Genomic DNA, 14,028 nt, shown 5'->3' on the forward strand with positions numbered 1-14,028 from the left:
ATATATATATTCATCAGTATAATCTAATCATCTAAATGATTCCTTATTCATATAAACCAAATCCCAAACTCTTCCAGATATCTATTTTTAGATCTTATGTGCCTCGTTACTAGAATCAGTTTATTTCCTTTTATTCTATTTGAATGGAGGCTACTAATCAAGTCCCCAAATCCTTCCCTTTATATCATTTATAAATTATATAATATGTAGTCATTTTTATTCAACATTAATTCAGTGTGAATTATTTTCTGTATTTCTTCTTGTAGTCTTAACATTCTAGACACTGAATACTATACTTCTCAATGCTTTTCCCCCAAAGTGTTTAATTATGTATGACCAAGAAGGATTAATTTCTTCTTTTAAAACTGACTTCCTTTTTAACATCTCCTCCTCTGCTGTCTTTATATGATAAGCAAAGAAAGAAGAGAAAAAGCTTATTCTTTTATTAGTAAGGAGGGAAAAAGAGCTTAGTATGCTGTATACAGAAATATAGATGGATATATAGAGATATAGATGTAAATATAAAGATACATATGCAGATATACAGTAGATGTATAGATATATACTAATATTGTTTGTGTCTTTCGGCTTTTCCCAGTTAGGGGTCACCACAGCGGAACTTCGGTCCGCTAATGATTGGTAGTGGATTTTTACATGCCAAATTACCAGCCCTGACACACAACCTTCAACAAAGGCACGCCCCATTCACATATGCCTCCACTCAGAAGACGCTCTAGCTGAGAATCGAACGGGACAACGTCTTGCTATGAGGCGACAACGCTACCGCATACTAATATATAGATGCATATATATATATATATATATATATATATAGTTAGCACCTGTCTCAGTTTAGGTGCTTATTTAATAATTAGTATTACATATGGATCCTAACATATTTTAAAACTCCACTTCAACATCTGACTATATATATATCTATATATCTATATATCTATATCTATCCATATATATATATATATATATATATATATATATATATATATATATATGTGTGTGTGTGTGTGTGTGTGTGTGTGTGTGTGTGTGTGTGTGTGTGTGTGTGAGTGTGCATAAATATATATATATATTTTATATATATATATATATATATATATATATATATATATATATATATATATATGGTTCTATTCATTTTCATGGAATGGACAGGACATCAACATAAAAATGCTGACATACAGAAAGTTGACAGATATTGTTCATGCCCTGAGGATTAATAGATTAACCCTAAAAAAGGTGAAACCACTATAAGTGTTTTTTGTAGGAGGACAATCCCCCTGCGCCCCATCTGATGCTCTGTGCTACCCATTCCTCTTGCTAATTTTAAATACATAATAAGATTGCATAACTCCTGTGGAAAGAGACTATTCCACTACTTGGGGATTTTTTTTCTCACAGACATGTTGACCGTCTGTTTCTGTCAATGAAATGGTATTGAACAAACAGATATTGATGGCCTGTCCATTCAATGAAAGGTAATAGACCCATACATATATATATATATATATATATATATATAGATAATATAGATATAGATATATAGATATATATGAGTCTACTTCACATGACTGAAATTTCATTTGACTCACTTTCATTTGACCAAGACCAAAATACCTAATTTTCAAAATACTAAAAACTCACTTGACTGAAACTCATTATAGTGAAACCTTACAATGCTAAATTTCAAAATACTAACTTGTAAACCATAGACAAGCACACTTACAACACCAATCACTATTTCTTTCCAGAACTTAAAAACTACATAAGTAACCTCTTAACAGCAAGATGTTATAACTATGCCCCCACACCACCCTAGCTATATAAACTAACTCCAGGATTGCACTACAGTGGGGAAAGGACATATACCTTTTACTTGCCTTACAGTACTCTACGTACTGCCACTACTGCTGGGAATGCACAAAACATCCACCATATTACTTAAGATACTTCTCATAAAAATGTAAACTGACATGCCCACACTTAGAAACACTACAGCACTACTTTCTACATTACTACCAGCATTCTGACAGTCAGTACTATAAGTTACAGTAATTCATTTTATCACAAGCAAGTCACAGGAGAAGGGAAAACTCACATCATGTCTATGGCTTACATTTCAGTACAATGAGATTGAGTCAAATGAGTTTTCAGTATTTTGAAAATTCGGTATTATGGTCTCGGTCAAATGAAATTCAGTCAAATGAAATTTCAGTCATGCGAATATATATATATATATATATATATATATATATATATATATATATATATATATATATATAAAACATTTTCTTTTGGCTGTTCCAGTTAGGGGTCGTCACAGCGGATCACCTGTTTCCATTTCTTCCTGTCCTCTGCATCTTGCTCTGTCACACCAACCCCCTGCATGTCCTCTCTCACCACATCCATAAACCTTATCTTAGGCCTTCCTCTTTTCCTGTTACCTGGTAGCTTCATCCTTAGCATCTTTTTCCCAATATACTCAGCATCCCTCCTCAGCACATGTCCAAACCAACGTAATCTTGCCTCTCTGGCTTTGTCTCCAAACCTTCCAACCTGGGCTGACCCTCTAATATACTTATTCTTAATCCTGTCCACCCTCGTCACACCCAGTGCAAATCTTAACATCTTTAACTTTGCCACATCCAACTCAAACACCTACCTTTTTGTCAATCCAAAGCATATAACATAACTGGTCTCACTACCCTCTTGTAGACCTTCCCTTTCACTCTTACAGGTACTCGTCTGTCACAAATCACTCCTGACACTATTCTCCACCCACTCTATCCTGCCTGTACTCTCTTCTTCACCTCTCTTCCACACTCACCGTTATTCTGAACTATTGGCCCCAAGTATTTAAACTCATCCACCTTCGCCACCTCTACCCCTTGCATCCTCACCATTCCTCTATCCTCCCTCTCATTCACACACATACATTCTGCCTTTGTCCTGCTGACCTTCATTCCTCTTCTCTCTAGAGCATATCTCCATTTCTCCAGGGTCTCCTCCACCTGTTTCCTACTCTCACTACAGATCACAATGTCATCTGCAAACATCATAGTCCACGGGGACTCCTGTCTGATCTCGTCTGTCAACCTGTCCATTCCCATTACAAATAAGAAAGGGCTCAGAGCTGATCCTTGATGTAACCCCACCTCCACCTTAAACACATCGATCACTCCCACAGCAGACCTTACCGCTGTCACACTACCCTCATACATATCCTGTACCACTCTTACATACTTCTCTGACACTCCTGACTTCCTCATACAATGCCACAATTCCTCTCTAGGCACCCTGTCATATGCTTTCTCTAAGTCTACAAAAACACAATGCAACTCCTTCTGACATTCTCTGTACTTCTCCATCAACACTCTCAGAGCAAACATCGCATCTGTAGTGCTCTTTCCCGGCATGAAACCATACTGCTGATCACTAATCATCATGTCCCTTCTTAATCTAGCTTCCACTACTCTTTCCCATAACTTCATGCTGTGACTGATCATTTTAATCCCTCTGCAGTTACTACAGCTCTGCACATCACCCTTATTCTTAAAAATCGGTACCAAAACACTTTTTCTTCATTCCTCAGGCACCCTCTCACTTTGCAAGATTTCATTAAACAATCTGGTTAAAAACTCCACTGCCATTTCATCTAAACACCTCCCTGCTTCCACAAGTATGTCATATGGGCCAACAGCCTTTCCTTTCTTCATCCTCTTCATAGCTATCGTTACTTCCTCCTTGCTAAGCCATTGTACTTCATGATTCCCTATCCCTACATCATCCAACCTTCTCTCCCTCTCATTCTCTTCATTCATCAGCCCCGCAAAGTACTCTTTCCATCTCCTCAACACACTCTCCTCGCTTGTGAGTATGTTTCCCTCATTATCCTGAATCACCTTTAACTGATGCATGTCTTTCCTAGCTCGGTCCCTCTGTCTAGCCAATCGGTACAGGTCCTTTTCTCCCTCCTTAGTGTCCAACCTTTTATACAACTCTTCATATGCCTTATCCTTAGCCTTCACCACCTCTATCTTTGTCATATATATATATATGGGTTCTTGTTAGATCGACGAAAATCCACATCCCCGATGACCAGATCACCAAGACATTATTGCCGACACAACACATCCCCAACTATGGTGAGTAGTGTGGAATGGGATGTATTCCCATTTCCGCAATGTAGTGCAATCTCAGAGTTGGTATATTTAAGTAGGGTGTGTGTGTGTGTGGCACGATGTAACATGGATCCATATATATATATATATATATATATATATATATATATATATATATATATATATATATATATATATATATATATATATATATATATATATATATCTATATATGTATATATATATATATATATATATATATATATATATATACATATATATATCTAGGGCTGCTGGATGACCTAACACCGATAAGCTGAATACTGACATTATTACATTACAACATCTGATGTTGACATGTTCTGTGTGTACTCCTGGGATTATTCTGGAGCAGAGTAAACCAAATGCAAGTGGTTTTGAAGGAGAGCAAGTCCCCCCCACACACACACCTTTCACCCTCTGTTAATTATATATACTAACTCCAAGATCACACAGTCCCTAACAAATGGGAATATTACTCTACCCAGGGATTATTAATCTCACCCATCTGTTGACCATATTTTTGAGTTGAACAAATGGTGAGTGGTTGTCACTCAGACAAATATCTGCCACAAATCCATGTTTAAATATATCTGTATGTATATATATATATATCAATATTTTATATATATATATATATATATATATATATATATATATATATATATATATAGGGTCTATATTAGATCAGCGAATGCTCAAAAAACCGAACGCTGATTGATTGAACTTATGTAAGCAAAAGCTTACAATCTCAAACTGTCAGAACAGTGATTTTTTTCCTAGGGAAAAAAATCACTGATCCAAAACACATACACACAACACAAGCACACCAAACAAACAGCAATCCACACACATGCACCTAAAATATGACACCTAACCCTACACTAAACTATACACACACCACTAACTATCCACTTACCTTAACCCAAACCCTAACCCTAAGGTCCGTCACTATCGCACACTCACCTCACTCATTTCCTAACCCTAACTCACCTAACCCGTCCTAACCTTCACGTCCACACAATCGTACACATACCCAACCTGTGCCCTAACCCTAACTCACCTAACCCGCCCTAGCACTCACATCCACACAATCGCACACTTACCTGAACCCGACCCGTAACTTTCCACCACAGCACTAAAAATACCAAAGCAACAGAAATGGACAACCGAATACTTACCCTAGGAAAAAATTTAGGTTTCTGTTGCTTCGATATTTTAAGCTTTCTCTTACATAAGTTCGATCAATCAGCATTCGCTTTTTGAAGTGTTCGCTGATCTAATATAGACCCTATATATATATGTATATATATATATATATATATATATATATATATATATATATATATATATATATATATATATATATATATATATATATAAAAATACATATATACATCTATAGATAGATATACATGGATATTTATATGGCCTACATGTCTATTGTCAAATATCCATTTTGCCAGTGAGTGCTGGACTGGTGCTTTACGTTGAATGTATGGATAGCTGAACGGTCAAAATGTCGAGGTATTTTTCTGTTGAGACAGGTGAGTGGGGTTTGGAGGAGGTGAGAGTGTTTGTGTGTATGTTTAAGTGTTAGGATTAGGGTCATGGATAGGTGATGGGATTGGTTTTACATATTTTTGTGAGTTTGTGCATTATAGAGTTAGGGTTAGGTCAACAGATAGATGTTGTGTTTGTAGTGTTTCTTTGTGTAGGCTTGTGTGTGTGACTGTGTCTTGTGTATGTAACTAATAACTGTTCTCGCTGATATTACTCTTCTTATTTTTTTCTTTATTTTTATGGATGGTAATCCTCTCTCTTCCATGCAATCATTTCTTATGGCCATTACTTCATATGATTCATATTTCTTTAACCTATGTGGGAAAACATCTGTCCTTGTAAGGCAGGTGCCCTTCAGTTCCTATGCTGTCTTGGAAAATCAGGTTGACCCTTATTGGTTGGCTGACTCCTCCAAATTGAGCAATACATTTAACAGTCTTAGAATCACATAAGGTGTTATACCTCGCTCCAGGTACTTGGTTACAGACACTTAGCATGGATAATTCTGCCAACCTTCCTTTGGCACCTGATCAATCTGCACTTGTAACTGATGCAATCTTTCCTTCAGGGAGGAATGCTATAGACAAGGTTGTTACTTCTGTTCATTGTTGTATCGTTTTTTTGCCTCTTTAGTCACTCTATGAGACGTTAATCATTGGTAGATGGCTGGACTGTTGCCAGCATTGTAACATAAATGAAATAACAGCTACACTCAAACTCCATCAATCTGATATTCCAGCAGGTGGCCAGCCTTATGTACTTTCATCAGCTTCATGGTATCCCCATTACTATTAGATATCTTTAAATGTCTTCATCTATCAAATGAAATTTTACTTAAACAAGAAAAAAAAATGAAAATAGCGTTAGAAACTCTCTACTGTGTTACTAACAGGAGATAGTGAGGTACTGTGCACAAAACTAAAATGAATGCCATGCATTTAACCCTAGTGGTTATTTATTTATTTATGTATGTATGCATGTGTTTTGTTTTCAGTTTGTTAACCAGTGCAGACCAAATAGGCCATATATAATCCTTTTTCAGTTGAATCTTGAAGAGCAAGGCCTGGGAAATTAGACATTTCCAAACTAACTAATAACAAATAAATGAGAGCAAATACACAAGAAATATAACACAAGGCTGACAAAGTAATAAAGAAAAAAATATTATATAGATCACTGAGTATATAATACAACTTACTGGCGGTATAACTAATAATAGAATTATAAATACTTTATGAGATTTCACAGCAGACAGATAAAGATGTTGGGTGAGATAGGGAAGAAATGGGTCCTGAGGGTGCTCATAGCAGTATGGAGAGGAAGGTATATCTGAGATGAATGGAGAATAAGCGCATTCATGCCAATGTACAAGAACAAAGGAGACATCCACAACTGTGGGTAGTACAGAAGTACCAAACTCCTGTCTCATTGCTTGAAAGTTCTGGAGAGGGTGATGGATAAATGGGTACGCAGAGCAGTAGAAAGTATGATGGGTAGTTGAGAAGACACTAAAGATAAGGAAAGAGTCCAACTGGGCATTCCTAGACTTGGAGAAAGCATATGATAAGGTCCAAGAATGCTGATTTGTGCAGTACTGCTGTGGTTCAAAGTCACAGAATCATTCGTAGAATTAGCTGAAGCTATGTACAAGGACTCAATGGCTCAAGTGTGTTTAAATATATATATATATATATATATATATATATATATGGGTCCCCTTCAAATGATCGAATTTTTAAAAGCTCGACTTTCATATAGCCAAGACCATATGATCGAACTTTTTAAAGTTCGAACAGTCTGAATGGAGATCTCCAAAGAGCGTGGAATGGAAAGATTTCCCTTTTCCGCAATGTAGTGCAATCCTGGAGTTGGTATATTAAAATAGCAGGTGGTGGGGGGGGGGGGGCACAGCAATGTTTATTTATTTTTCTTTGTTTTATTTATTTATTTATTTTTACATGTTTGAACATTTAAATATTCGATCATATGGTCTCGGTCATATGAAAGTCGAACACTTGAATGTTCGATCATGTAAAGTAGACCCATATATATATATATATATATATATATATATACAGTGTCAAAAAGAACTCAAGTGTTTCTCTCTTCCTGGTAGGAAAGACACATGTAGGCTTACAGTATAAATGAGACTTTCTTTGGCAGCATAGAAGTAGCACATGAATTGATTTCTAGGTTGCAAACTATCACTGATGATACACTGGAGAAAACAGCTACTTTTCAGAAGAATGATTTGGAATGGGAGACTTTGCAGAATGAGTTGATACAGCAGCATCTGTAGCTCAAGCAAAAGTAACCATGGGTGGTAGAGTAGAGTAGATCCTAGGGGACAGCATTATTTAACTGCAAAATCTGATGATTTGAAGAGCTGATTACAGAGCAGCAGACTGAGAATGAATGGTATGATTGAGGATACGGACTTTTCGGACTAAATTGTTCTTGCTGCTTTCCATATGCATATGTTGCCTTGGTTTATAGGCTCACAGGTGAACAGTAGTTTACTGGACCTGAAGGGCCATTTTAAGCCTAGCTAATATCCTGGAGTTAGAATCAAACCCTGTACTTTGTGTCTATGAAGTGAAGACCTTAACCATTATGCCAAATCCATCCTGACACTTCACAAGCCTTCCAAAAAAGTACAGTAACTTTTGACCAAGGGATATAGTGGACATTTTAAAATTCTTCTCTCATTCCACTTTTTAAGTACATAAACATTCTTGGTAACAAGTTTTAATTGGTGCAAGAAAACTTTCAGATTAGGTGTAAATGTCCATATAGTAACAACCTCATTATTTGCAACATGGAAGCATTTTATTCTTGTGATGAGAAGGGTTAGACACTTAAATATTCAATGCATGGTTAATGTATCATAGGTTCTCAGTCTTTTCAGATGTGTTAAAAATGGGGAAATCCTTTCAGCTGATGAGACTACAGAATTTTTGGACAGAATTGTGAAGTAATTTGAGAAGTGACCCTGCTGTCAAAAACAATGTAAAGAAAATGGTTTAAAGAAGACCTTGGGATATCCATCACTTATTAGTATTATAGGAACAGACAAGCTAAAGATGGGTGATACAGACTGATATAATAGATGCTGCAAAACTCTAGATTCTTCAGCTGACTTGTAAAACAAGCTTGCAGAGAAACTCACTTTTAAAGGCTACTATCTGCTCTTCTCTGTCTCAAATAGAAACTGGGGCAGAGGAAAAAAGATTAAGGCAAAGTATAATCTGACCTTTCTTTTAAGTGTTCAGAATATGTCCAATGTGCAGACTATGAAGGGATGAATAGAAGTCATGGGTAGCAATGAGGAAAGTTTGTTCAGCAAGAGTTGCAGAATAAGGAAAGCAGTTGTGATAATACTTTTATTTTATATATTTTTATTGCATATTTGTGAACAGCTGCCCTTGTTAGATAAACAATATAGATAGGCTATCTCGGTATTGATTGTGATTATTGTAAGTTTTGTGTTTCTTTCGCATTTTGTAAAACTAGTCCAAATAAAATCACACATCTGGACATGTAGTTTTGGTGAGTGTTTATTTAACTAGGGAATGGGCTATATTTTATTTTATATATTTCATTTTACATTTGTTTACCGGGTAGTGTCTGACTGGGCTAGTAGTCCATTTTTAGGGGAGACCCAGGGAGAAAAGCTCCAGAAAAAACAAGACAGATAAAAAAATACAGAAATTACATCAGAAAGAATAACAAATACAATACAAATGATATGCAATAAACAAAAGACTAGATAATATTCTTACATTATAGCTACAAAATTAGAAATGTAAACCACAGGCATCTAGATAACTAAGTAAAAACAGGAAGACTGATACAGGGAATGATCAGACCTAACTGACAAGGCATGTATACACAGTGATATAGAATGTTAAAACATTGACATTTTGGGATACTGAAAATTGACAGTGCAATAAGCAGTGAGGGGAAAACATCAGTTGCAACATTGAATAAAAAAATAAAAAATAGCAATTGAGCTGAGAAGGTGAAATGCACATAGGAGAGGAAATTAATAGGAGAGAGGAGTTATCCGGGGGGGGGGGGTGGCTACAGGGGCAAAGCCAGTTGCTTTTAAGATATTCTTTTATTTTTGTTTTAAACGAAGAGTAGCAGGGAGTGCATTGTATGCTTAGGGGAAGAGCATTCCAGGACTTAGCTATTTTGTTAGAGTAGAGGGGGGTCTCCATGGCAGTTATGTGATTGTGTTATTTTGATCAGTGGCCTGTTGGAAGACCTAAGGGACCTGGAGTGTACCTGTAGTTGGAGAAGGGTTGAAATTGCGGGGCAGCTGTGTGAGTTAGGTATGATTTTGTGGGTGAGGGTAAGTTGGTTAAAGGTTAGCAGGTTTGGAAGTTAAGTGTAGAAGAGCGGAACAAAATAATGGGCTTTCTGAGGATGATTAGTGGCAAACTTTGCGATTTTGTTGTAGCAGGATGGATTCAAGGTTATGCAGGTTGGCCTTGCATAAGTTGGTGAATATGTGAGAGCAGTAGAGATGTGTAGAGAGAAGTTGTGATCTAGCTGTGGCTAGCCTGTGTTGAGGTGATAGGTAGGGCTTGGCTCTATAAAGAGCACCAAGTTTAGAATTTACTTTTTTGATAGTTAAGGAAATATGAATATCAAATTTGAGATGGTCATCTATTATAATTCCTAAGAGTTTGTTTAGTTAATTGAGAGTGCTAAACGATTAATATTTCTTTAAGATGCTGAAGACCAATCTTGTTTCTGATATTTTTTTGGTGATGCTAAACAATTCTAGGTAAGGCTTGCAGTATAGTTTGTACACAGCCCTTCTCATACAAAAAGCTGTTTTGCAAGAAGCTGGATATAATGAATTGCAAAATAGGTTTAGGTAGGCCAAATGTATTTAAGTCTACAATTTGTTGCCTCCTATAGCTTAGGGCTATTTTGTACCAATTTAAAGCTTTCTCTCTGCATTTCTCACTAATAGATTTCATTAACTCCAACCATTTGAGACAAATACTTATATGGTTAGTGGATATGATAGTGTATGAAATGTTCTTTGGGAGAGATTGTTTCTATATTCTGTATATGTTCTAAGCCTTCAAGTGGTCACTATCTCAGAATCAATTTGTTGTTTAATTAAGATTTTAAAACAAGTTTTACCAATGTAAACTTTCCAAACTCTGGAAACTTCCTATATGTACCAGAGCCGGAGGGGGTTGGGCAGAGCTAAAACTTCCTAGACTATGGGATTGTCATCTTCCATGCCTGTTATGTCAAAGAGATACTGTTGTTGTGTCTAAGTGATTCCATAAATAGAAAGGTTGCGGGTAGTGATTTCAATTTTGTCTTTGAGTTTTTGATTAGTACCCAGCAGCATAACTGCAGTCTTATAAAAAAAATGAAAAAAATAAACATTATTCAATATTAAGCAAGGGGAACATGAATTCCGTAGGTCTTAATAAGTGCACTGTCCTTTGCTATTTGAATCCTGACCAATTAATATATGATAGAGATTTTTTAGAGACATTTTTATACAAGTTTACTGTTAAAAGTTTAATTTAAAGAGCAAAGGAATTTGGGTGGTAATAGGAATACATTCCTGTGTCCAGAATTAGATATGGTAGGGAGAAAGTAGAAATCCATGGAAGAATAGCAGAGCAAGGGAAGGCATGCTAGGGTTTATGAAGTTTAGAACCTTCATAAAAACATGGAGTGAAATGCACTTAGCAACCATATAGTTTCACAACAGATTTTGTCCCTCACTGCCTGCCATTTAGCTTGATTTTTTTTACATTATCATTTAACTTGCCACCTTTAACTGCTTGAGATGGAAAGTGAACAATCTTCAGTGTATGACCATTGTGCTTGAGCAATCTGAAGATTAGTGGTAACAAAGGGGAGCCTGTGCTTAAATCCAAATATATTGCTGCTCTTTGACTATTTTTGTGATTAAAATTGAATAGGGATTACTGACTTTTTTGTGTTGCCCTTAGAGCTAATTCTCCCACAGAATGGTAGCAACCTTAAGCAAATGGGAAAGAGAGTTGTCAAATCATGGCAGTTACATATAAACAAGAGTATCAGCTGAATTGGTAGGCACCTTATAAAACACCTAATTTTGTTACCTTCTAGCTCACCTATGCCTAAGCTAAGCATAACTCAATAATACATGGGATACAAAATCTGTAAAAATAAATATTATTAAATATTTAACAATGGGAGTATAAACTCCTTAGGTCTTAATAAGTGCACTATCCTCAGGATACACTATAACTTCAGCTATTAACTTAAAGATTTACAAAAGGAGCAATGATGACTATTAGATGAATCAAATACTGACATGGGGGAATATGGCATAAACAGACCTCAAAAAAGAGGGTATTTGTTAGATACTTTTCTAAACTCTAATGTCCCAGGCCAAATTTGGTTTTGCCTGACCATCCTGGAGCATCATTGCAAGTTAAAACAGGTGATATGAGTGTCTCTCAAACATGCGCATGATGGCAACTGAGTTTCAGAGGATATTAACCTGTTTGATGGTGGGGAAAATTCACTTTGCAGTGAACATGTTAGCTTTAGTTAAGTTTTCAGAATATGAGTGGTTCCCATTAAATTGTATTGAAATGCAGACAGACGCTGTTTTAAATGGATTATTTTTCATTTTTTCTGAGCAGGATAATTTTCTAGACAGTTATAGTTTGTTTTACAAAATATGTAATGACTTGCTCCTGACAGAAAATTAACATTTCCTTTCATACATTGAAACTAACAAGAAACTTGCCATGAATCTTGTAAAAACAGATGCCTATGCCAATAAGACAAAGAGTAGAATATATGTTATCTGCTGTTAGACACCATGTACTTGGCTGAAAATGGGAGAGACAACTTGATGTCTGGCTGCTGACGTTTGACACAGTAAGATAATGTATACCTTCCAATGGCAGTGCCAATTCAAAGCACTGGAAGCCATCAACTTTGTAAAATATTTTACCAGTGGGTGTGAACACTTAACTGTCAATGTTTCTGTGTACTTCATATAGCTTCAATTTTTACATAATTTCACCTTCGTTTAACACATTATTTGAATTACTTATTATTTTTCTATAGTCCAATCTTTTGATATATTCATTTTACTTTTAAGCCATTACTAAAAGATGTGTTGCTCTTACTGACTTAAAGATCTCTCTCTCTCTTCAGCCAGTTCTAGTTTTACCAGATTTGGCTTACACTCCTCATTGTTTATTTTATTTTATTTTTTTATAACATGTTTCCATTTCAGTAGCTGATTAATTATTTGACTTGCTGTCTGTTATTTATATGTTAACCTGATATCTTATCTACATGAGGTGGACAAAAGGGTGTAAGCTTCTAAGCTGCAAATTAGACATGGTTATGTAGCAAATAAACACACAGTGCACTCTTCCAATATGGCTATTGTTTTTGTTTCAAGGATAATAGCACAACTCAACATATCTTTAACATCTCTGTGTTACTAGTAGCCCTGTGGCATTCTTAATCTTAAAGGTTAATATTATTTTTTGTTATCACTCAAAATGGCCCGATGGATGATGCCATGCTATATAACTTATGTTCTATAGTCATGGCTTTCAACTCACTGATGTCATTTTATAGGGACAAGGAGATGTCTGTGATGACATGATCACTTCTCTTTCCATTGGCCTACAATGACAGTATGATGATTTCATATTATTTAACTGTTGGCAACAGTGTGGCTTCTACATTATTTTGTTTACTTCAATTCTCATCAGAGGCCATCTCTGATACAGCATTTTAAGCAGAATTTGAATCTTTGGTTTGAAAGAGTAGTTGAATTAGAGATGTTTTTACACACACAGCTGCAGCTCCAAGACAGGGTTTTGTGAAGCAAAATGAATCTGAGCCATGAGATTACTATTCAGGCTGAGGCTTGTACTGCACCCAAAGTTTTTCAGACACTAGGCAGAATTATGTTTTTGATGTACCCATTCCTCCTGTGTGCATTATTTGTGCGCTTGTTTTCTTTCAGAGTTTTTGCTTGCTCTTCTCTGACATCTCAGTGCATTATCATTTAACCTGAAGAGAGCTTGTGTAGGGACAGGCAGTTTATTATTTAAATGTGCAGCAGGGATGAGAGCATGTGGCATATTAGTATTACAGGAATGGATAAACTTAAGGTAGGTATTATAAATTAATGTAGTGCATTGTGTTTATAAAATTTACATGGATATATTTTATTGTACTGGGTAGGTGCCTGACAGGAGTTTGGATTACAGTATGCCATTGAATG

This window comes from Protopterus annectens, chromosome 1.part0 (assembly GCF_019279795.1).
Source record: "Protopterus annectens isolate FY-2018-M chromosome 1.part0, PAN1.0, whole genome shotgun sequence".
NCBI lineage: Eukaryota > Metazoa > Chordata > Ceratodontiformes > Protopteridae > Protopterus > Protopterus annectens.